A 9,845-nucleotide genomic window follows, 5' to 3' on the forward strand; every position below is an offset into this window, starting at 1 on the left:
TATAAGTTGAATTTCGTAATCAATATTTAAATCAGCACTGACTGGACAGTGTAGCCTGATCTGATGATTTTTCAATTTCCCCCCAGGTTTCTCTGAGAAATGGTCAACAGTTCAGACAGTTTCCCCACTCACAACTGAACAGTCAATGTAGTATTTTTTTCCGGCAGATAAAGTATTACGACAAATGTTAAATTAACAATGAGAAAAATACATTTTTTTTTTTGTTTCTGGGGGTGATTTTATTGATTTTTAAAGACCATTTCAGACGTCTAAATAAATGTGGGACCTGGTACTGTTCATTCAAAAGTCACATACATATTTGGAAATGAACTAAATACAGTAATTGCCTGCTGGTGACTCTCACATTATCAAGTCCGTGTCACTGCACACTTTGGGCCTCTGGCCATAAGGCAGGTTCTCAGATGTCAAACGCGCAGGTGTTCATTGCAGATACTCTTGGCAGCTGAAGGTCACACGAGACTCAAACCTCACATGACAAAACTCGGGTGGTGGCACATGTTCAGTACAGCAAGTGTGAAACTGTCCACCGGGTGGCAGCAGACACCAAAACCTGTCTGAGGTGAAACAGTGAAATGTTACAGTAAATGTTTTGTATCACTTACGCAATCTGCCCAATGTCCCAGTTATAGCAATGGAGGGGGGAAGTGGAGCCCTCCTAGACTTGATTCAGGTTAATGATTTGACTGTAAGCTGGTTATATAAGAAACAGGCCAGACTGTACTGTGATGACAACAGAGTTTTTGTTTGAATGAACCCGGCTTTGCTTGATTGGGTCAACAGCAGTCATGAATAGGCTTGAGAACAACATTGTCGGTCGGATTTAGAGGAAGTTAACCAGTCACACTGGTTCAGATTATGTAAATAATGAGCAGCAATCTTGCACACAGGAAACACTCCTATGCAAACACAAGATAACCTGTGGCAATTAAGTATGAGGTGTGAGATGTATTCAGGATTGATTTATATTAGTTATAATTATTCACAATTTTACTCAAGTTAAAGAACTGAAGTGTAATTGCAACTAAGTTAACATATTACATGTACTAAGAGTTGTATATAATGTCAGTGATGGAATGTAACAAAGTACATTTACTCAAATACCGTAACTAAGTACAATTTTGATGTTCTTCTACTTTACTTGAGTATTTCCATTTTCACATTCTACTCCTACTTCACTGCACTTTGGAGGCAAATATTGTACTTTTCAATTAACTACATTTATTGATAACTTTACTTTGCAGATTGAACGCTGTATCATTGTTTTTTCAGCAATCAACTAAAAAAAAACACAACAATCAGAAAAATGCTGAATATAGAACCTGAAAATCAACCAGGCAGATAATCGATGGACCAGTGTTAACAGTGTACAAACATGTAAATATATGTATAATTTACTTTTACTTGTATTTTTGATACTTACATTTGACATCAGAAACTCAATGTGATGAACCGAAAATCCTACTCACACATCTTGTTTGATGCTTGAATATTACGTACGTACCCAGAAGTCATACCTGTGAAAGTAAAGATGTCATCTGGCAATACTTTGTTGTTTTTTATATCTGATTGCAGATGAAAATAAATTAATTTAAAATGCGCTACTTTGGCTCTGATGCAGCATGCCATATGAAAGGTAACTAGTAACTAAAGTTCTTAAATAAATGTAGTGAAGCAAAAAGTACATTATTCGCCACCAAAATGCAGCAGAGGAGAAGAATAAAGTTGCAGAAAATGGAAAATATTTTGACATCTCATCAAAATCCCTTCACAGATGCTGGGACAAAATCAAATACCTCAATACTGATATCGTGACAATTTTAGGGATGACCATAACATTTTTGATAAATAACCCTCAGTAATGCTGATATATTGACTAAAGGGTAAAGTATAAGAGCCTTAAATAGCCTTTAAAACCAGGAAGACAACATTTATGCCATATCGCGATATGACAATATCAAAAATCTAAGACGATACGTAGTCTCATATCACCATAACCATATATTGCCCAGCCCTAATATCACCCAGCTCAACTGACACATAAACATGCTGGTTGAGTTGAAGCCAACTCTTTGTACTGCCGTGTGGTTTTATCAAACATAACCAGTAACTGCAGCTGTAAGATAAATGTAGTGGTGGAGTTACAGTATAGCAGGAGTATAAAGTAGCATAAAATTGAAATACTCAAAGTGTGAGTACTTGTGTTAAATAAAACTATTCTAATATAATGTCTAAAATATATTGTTGTCAGTTTCCCTCCTTCCTTCAAGCTAGAAAAAGATACTATTTTGACATTTGAATGTAAATCTTAACAAACCAACATGATGTAACTATCTGCCCCAATAACATCAACCACTGAAATGACCTCATTGCCTGCTGAAACCTGATCCTCTTACAGGATTGTCCCTCCTCTTTACCTCCTCCCAGCAGAGTCACTTCCTCTTACCACTGCACTGTACACTGGCAGCAGGCGTTGTGTCTGTTACGTGTGAGACGAGCCATGTCCGCCTCTTGCTCTCTCCTCCCTCTGCTGTGTTTTTCTCTCCTGGAATGTACCGAGCAGCCCTGAAGGCCTCTGCAGTTGCAAGACATTAAAGAAAGTACTGGAAACAGTCCAAGAACAAAGGGAAGGTTTTCAGGCTGCGTCCAATCAGACTTAAGCTTGTCCAGCTCAGTCAGGGTTTACACAGCAGTGTCTGCCTGTTGTTTTGATGGCACAGTGTGATTATTTACAAGTAGAGAGAAAAGGGTTTGGGAGATAATGTGACTCAGCAAATGTTGGAAGGAGCACACACCCTTAACGGTTTTGAGGGTTTGTGTGACTCACTTGCCTCACGAATGCCGTAGCTGGCAGAGATGTAAAGTATAGTTTGATTTTAGGAAGAGGAGCCGCAAAGGTTCCAGTAAGAGGATGTCCGCTGTAAAGTCCCTCTCTGGTTAAAAAGTTGTTTTTCTTCTTGTTGCTGCGCTTGAATGTTTGAGCTTCACTGTGCACAATGGTTCATGTGCAGTTAGATACTACAAGGCTGTTTTCACATCTATATTGTTTAAAGTGTAAATTTTCTCTGTTCTCATTGAAAATCTGATTTTAAGAGGCAGGACTACAAGCATGATTTGTGACATCACTCTGGAAGACAATCCTGGTCCAATAGAGTGGTGTAGCAATGAGTCCTAAAACTCGGAGATAAGTTAGGAATCGTTATAGCCTAAAGTTAGCTTTTTATTTCTTTGCCAATTGCATTCATGCTTAAAAATCATAAAAGATTAGGTTAGATTTGTGTAGATTATCTTGCCGAACAACACACAACTATCATCAATTTAGCGCATATTTTCTGCAATAATCTTAAATGGTCTCTATGAAACCATTTTTAGCTGTTTGAATGTATTAATCACTTTTTTATCGGCCATATGTGAGCGGATTCTAACATTACGTGAAAAATGTCTATACAAGCTTGTGGACGACTTGCTGAAGTTGTTTAATGCTGCTGGACTGCGGATTTCTTTCCGCACCTCTGACAGAGCGCAACAGTTGCTAACATAAGTTTAGAAATGGAGTCCGTTAACATGACCAGCTTCCAGCACATCACAGAAGTTACACAGAGCCCCTCGGCTGTTTGTCGAGGGAACCTTGTGTCATCCCTCCCACTCTCTATATTCAACAAGTGTGACGCTTTTTAATAAAGAAGAATAATGGATGCTATTCTAAGGATTATACTTTTTTCCCCTGCAAAAATGATGTCAGACACACATTAGATTGTGCAAGTGATATTTAAAGGGGGGCTAGAGGAGAGGTATTTCATTTGCTTATGCCAGCTTTTTCTAAAAACGTTCTGCTTTCTCAGTCTTGCGTGTTGCTAAATTGAAAATATGTGGGTTATGGATCATTCATGGAAACAAAAAAATAACAGCTATTTGAAGGACTCAAGCCAAACAATTTATTAAGAAAAGAATCAGCAGATTAATAGACAATGAAAACAATTTTTATCTGCAGCCGTAACTGTCATAATGCTCCACTATAGGATGATAAAATCAAAGTACAACACAATGTAGGCTATCTCAATCTGTATTGTGATGACTTTTACGTCATTTATCGTTGAATCTCAACAGAATATTTCCATGTTAACCGGATGACTGCAATCCACAGAAAAAAGCAACTTCCCTTTCTGTTGTGAACGTGCAAGTGTCCCTCTGTGCACTACTGTTTCATTTTGCCTTGAGGTTTTCGCACAATGTCACAACAAAGGCTGATTACCACAGTCTCTAAAAACACAAGTTGTAGCTGTTACAACATGTCCTAAACCTACTCACTTCCTAGTTTCTAAACAGTAGTGCAAGATTTATTGCACGTAAACACTTACCTATGTGTTCCTTAGAATTTAAATCGTGACACAAACTCTACAGCCCAGCCTTCATGGAAATGACTCAACATTTCAACTGTGTGCGAGTAACTAATAACAGAGTGCAGTTGGCACATTAGCCAATCTGAAAGGACTCAAAGAAATTTAAAAAACATGATTTATTTCAGAATACTTGTTGTACGTGGTTATGCAATGAGAGCAAAGTGAGAGAAAAAAAGCATGCAAAAGGTTTTCAAGGGCACAACAGGAACAAAGTTGGAACAAAACAAAAGCTGTTGCAAAATCCCTGGCAGCTCTTTCTGTGTTAAAGGAGTTATACTGAATATTGGATTGATTTCAGTGGCCTCTTCCTAACTGGAGGCTGCTTCCTTCTAGGAACTTTACACTGGGAAGGTTTCTTAGGAAAGGTGTAATAAGCGCCTGGGGGCACTGTGACCTTCATACTTGAGAAAAGTATGCAACTAAATCTAACTGTGTAAGCGCAGGCTGCTTCTCACACACTTATCATCTTGGTCTTTGACAGTTTTATGTAGACATGCCAGACGTGCATTTCATGAATACATTTACAGAAGAATGCTTATTCACGTGCACAGATGCATATAGCCTATAGTACCGTACTGTTTGTAAAAGATAGTACAGGAATGTTTTTGAAACAAATCCTGCTGGTTCGGCTGTTTCAACATAAGGCCTGATCCATGGAGTCAATATTAGGGGTGGACAAAATCTACCAGCCCAAGAAAATATTAAAAATTTGAAAACTCATTTAATGCCTTTGTAAATTAATGTAAAAATCACTAACACACGGGATGAACTTTTCACTAACTCGTGATTTTTTACAATAATGTCTGTTTTACCTTTTCCTGTGTCACTGTTAATGGGAGAGATCAGGGGTTAATAACCATAATCAAAGTTTGTGCATTGTTATATGGAGACACATGCAGGTATTGTATTGGTATGTGTAGAAGGGGTTACATGAACACTTGAAACATAAAGTTTTTCTACTTCAGTGGCTTTTATTTGTATGGGTGACTTTCAATTTTACCAAAGTAATATTTTGACACCCTGTCTTTACTTTTACCCAAGTGTGACTTCTTTTCTTTTACAACACGGGACATATTCATGCTGTATCGGCTTGTCGCAGTTCTACGTTAAAGCTTTATAATGTTTTCACTGAGTGACAAATTCAAACCCAAGACTAAATATTTTTATGGCTGCACTGTTGCATCAAACAGATGTTGCAGTTGTCTTGTGCATTAGTTTGTACACATTTTCTCAAAATTCTGCCTGACTGGGTTTTCAGGAAAATGTGAGACCAGGGAATAGGTTGTATGAATTTGAACAATGTTTGACTGCACAGCATGCATTTCTGCTGACTGGCCCACTGTTGGGTTAGTGAGTTGCTGAAACATGCAGCTGTAATGGAAAGTTATATATTAACTTCATGAGAACTTATATCAAACACAGGGAAGTGACGCAGATGCATACATCCTTTGAGAAAGATAGCAATAATCTACAGTTTTATCTTCATACACCAGCAGGATATCTTAGAAGACAAGCCTTGAACTGCAGTTCGGTCAGGAACAACAACAGAGACACACCTCTGTTATATGATATTTCAGACTGGAGTAACCTCTGCCCTTAAAGAGGACCCCTTTCCTGAGTGTCTCCCGATGAGAGCCATTCACATCAGAGATGGGGATGTTACCACCTAATGATGGTCCACCCCTCTTCTTTTTGACCTGAAGTGACACAGACCCACCCCCTGCGCTTCGACGACGTGTGATCTTGTTTTCCTGCTAAACCTTCAACTACACCGTGTGCTCCTGGCAAGGGATCGGCAGCCAGTGGCTTGCGTAATGTTTGCTACCACTGGGCTTATGTTTGAGGGGCAGAAGGTGAAAGGAGGAGGAGAGGCAGGAAAGCCTCCGGTCACAAGACATTCGACTCCTGAAAACAAACCGTACACAGTTTTAACTGGAACACCCTTGATAAACAAATGAATGCTACACACAGCATGTATGTGGACGAAGGATTATATACAGTAATAAATTTCACTTAGACATACAGTTTAACAACAAAACACATGACACATAAAGCACTTACACTCCCTGGCACTGAATGCAACGTGTGGTAAAATGCTTACCAGTCATTGTCAATTTCTATTATTAGTATCTTAATTAAGTGTATGCATGTAAAAGAAAAATATTAATATGAGATGTTGCTCTGTCAACATACCCTTGCCTTTAATCTATTAAAATACTGTATGAATTCATCATGTCTGTGTCAATTTTGCTTTGGCATCTCACAATTAGCAGATGAGACAGCAAACGTTTCTGCATCATCAGAGTTCTTGGATTCCTTTCATTATCACAACCATGAGACAACCACCTCCTCATCAGGCTCCAAAACGTGCCGCGTGCGTCCGCCTTCTCACATGTCAGAAAAGGTGAGGGGCTGCAACTAGCTATTGTGCTCATCTGCCTTGTCAGTTACCGCACCTAAAATCCAAATGATTTCTGTCCATTATGAGGAGAATTTTGTGTGTTTTGAGTGCATTTTCCATTTATGTAGCTACTTTATAAGTTTATTTTTAAAGGTTTCAAAAGTGAAAACTTTCCTAAAGCAAATATACTTTAAGTCTATCACAGTTAGTCTAATAAAAATCTAAATATTGGAGATGATTTCCTAGTTGTATCCAGTGGTTACGGTAACAAAGTGCATTTACTCAGATACTGAGGTACTTCCATTTTATGCTACTTTATATTTCACAACATTTCAGAAGGAAATTTTGTACTTTTTACTCCACTACATTTATCTGACAGTTGTAGTAACAGATTTCTTTTGTACCCAAAAGTCATACTTGAGTAAAAGTAAAGATATTGTGTTAAAATAATACTTTGGTAAAAGTGAACTGGTAAAAGTCATTGGATGAAAGTATGTGCCTTTAATTGTCATTTTATACTGTTTATCTCAGTCAGTGTACAACAAATCCACACTTTTATCATTTTAAATTTATAGGGAATGACACCAAACATCAATATCAGTACAACTTTGGAGTTGGTGAGTAAAAAGTAAAGAACAAGTACCTAAAAGTTGTACTTAAGTACTACACTTGAGCAAATGTACTTAGTTACATTTCATCACTGGTACAGTGTATACACACAAGCATATACAAGTATACTTTTGATACTGAGTAAATACATATATGCAATGTGCGTACATTTTATATCAGATACTTTAAGACTTGTACTCAAGTAGTATTAATATCACCAAAGTAATATTTTAACACGACGTCTTTACTTTCATTCAAGGATGGCTTTTGGGTCCTTTTAACAAAACAGATTCTGTGGTATGTAGTGTTGTTTCAGACTTGTCCCTATATATTAATGTACTTAGTTACATTCTTTCACTGTTTTTTTTTATATAGATTTAATGACCGAATAGTATATAAAAAAGTAATCACAGTAATCACCCAAAACATCCCAGTATTACAAAATAATACTGACTTAAGAGTACTTTTACTTTTTGATACTGGAAGTAAAATTTTTGATGCATACTTTTTAACTCGTACTTTTGTAAAATGTTGATTGCAGGACTTTTACTTGTAGTTAAGTCTTTTTCATCTTTGATACTTTTACTGTACTTGTAAAAAGAGCCGACATCTGAAACTTTCCTCTAGATTGCATGTGTGTTTCACTGTGTTTGTATGGCCTATGATACTGTGATACTGAAATGCCATAACAGCTGAGGTCATGTCACTGCTCCAGTATGAGTAGTTAACTGCGTGCAGTGACTCAGACAGGGGATTTCTTTGAACACCCATCTGGCCATGGCCATTCATTACTGGTTGTGACTCTGACGTTTATGGCATTATAGATGCAAATTTTTCCATTTCTGAGCCACACAAAGAGGGAGAAGGGTGGTGCGTGTGCGTTTGCACTTATTGTTTATGTACAACATAGCACAAAGCTGACAAATTACTCTTTAATGTTCAATCTCCTCCCTATAATGTGGCGTTGACGTCTAGTGACAGCAGCAGTGGCAGTTAGCCTATTATCATGATTTCACCTCTGTCACAGTGTAAACTGGTGGATCTGGTCTGTCTACATGTTGCACTGGTCCCATCCCTCTCCACCTCCATTGAGATCCTCATCTCTGTCATCAAAACAGGCAAAGGTGCTGATTGTCATGCTGATGCTAATTGGGGTTACATTTACAAGTTTTTTAAGTAGCTTTAAGGCTGGAAAAATCATCTTACAGACCTTCTGACAGTATCACACCAGTGAGGGAACATAACAAAGTACATTTACTTTGGTACACTTGAGTATATACTCAAGTAATTAGTAATACTTAAAGGTGGACTATGTAATTCGGGGGAATGCTGTTTATTTAGAAGAGAAAGATCTTCATTGGCTTTTAAGCCTAAACAAACTAATAAACAAACTCTTTTGTTTTCATGACTGAATAAACTGAATAAACAAACCGACCTCACAATTTCATACTGTTTTACTTTGTTTACACGTGGCGGACCCTGCCACGTTTCTAGCTTCGAACAGTGTTCTGGGGACCTTATTTTCATCTGAGAACAGCTTATTTATTCAGTTCAGAAAAAATAAATATTTCTGAGTTGTATTATTACTTCTCCAAAACCACAACGTGACCCTTTAAGTATATGTATTACCAGATACGTAATCTCAAGTCCTATTAGTATGGGTCACCTTAAACATTAATTTAACACAATATCTTTACTTTTACTCAAGTGTGACTTATGGGTACTTTGCACACTGCGTGTATTCATTCTGTATGTCGCAGCTCTACATTAAAGCTACATAATGTTTACACTGAGTGAGAAATTCAAACCCAAGACTAAATATCACTGTGGCTGCACTGCTGCATCAAACATAAATATTGCAGTTGTCTTGTGCATGATTTCATATACATTTTAGCCTGACATGTTTGAGACAAGAGAAACTTGTACTAAAAATAAAGTTGTGTGAATTTTACTGCACGGCATGGATTCAACTGGTGGATCTGGACTGTGTACATGTTGTACTGGTCCCATTCCTCGCCACCTCCATTGAGACCCTCATCTCTGTCATGAAAACAGCCGTAGGTATTCTTTGTGCCGATGCGCACGTACTCGCCGTTTCGTTCCTTCATGAACGTGTGGCCCCCGAATCAAAACAGAGCGCACCGGCCGCATACCATTTCGTGCGTTTTATCAATTTTGTTCCCTAAAATATGTTCGGAATCTCACCTCAGACGACATTAAACTAATAAAAAGACAAACCTCGTCAACGTATGTCTTTCTTTTTTTGGTCTCTTACACCACTTTTGGTAGCTGTTTTACAATTCTTACCTTGAAAAGTAGTGAAGTTGTGGTCGTGAAACGAAATGGGACCTAGCCGCCATATCCTTTTCTAGAAAACACATGATCCAACCAGTGTGTTGATGCAGTCCCGAGGAGGG

At 37.9% G+C, this 9,845-nt stretch overlaps 1 long non-coding RNA gene across 1 annotated transcript; it reads right to left on the bottom strand.

The window, feature by feature from the left end:
- Positions 1 to 132: 132 nt before the first annotated feature.
- On the bottom strand, positions 133 to 9,814 carry LOC311258934. Its single transcript, XR_014622799.1, has 3 exons — positions 9,736 to 9,814; positions 2,465 to 2,593; positions 133 to 575 (listed from the first exon to the last, which is right to left on the bottom strand). It is a non-coding gene; the product is annotated as an uncharacterized lncRNA (long non-coding RNA).
- Between the last annotated feature and the right edge of the window lie 31 nt (positions 9,815 to 9,845).

The sequence above is a fragment of the Pagrus pagrus genome (assembly GCF_965226575.1).
Source record: "Pagrus pagrus genome assembly, chromosome: 6".
Taxonomy (NCBI): Eukaryota; Metazoa; Chordata; class Actinopteri; order Spariformes; family Sparidae; genus Pagrus; species Pagrus pagrus.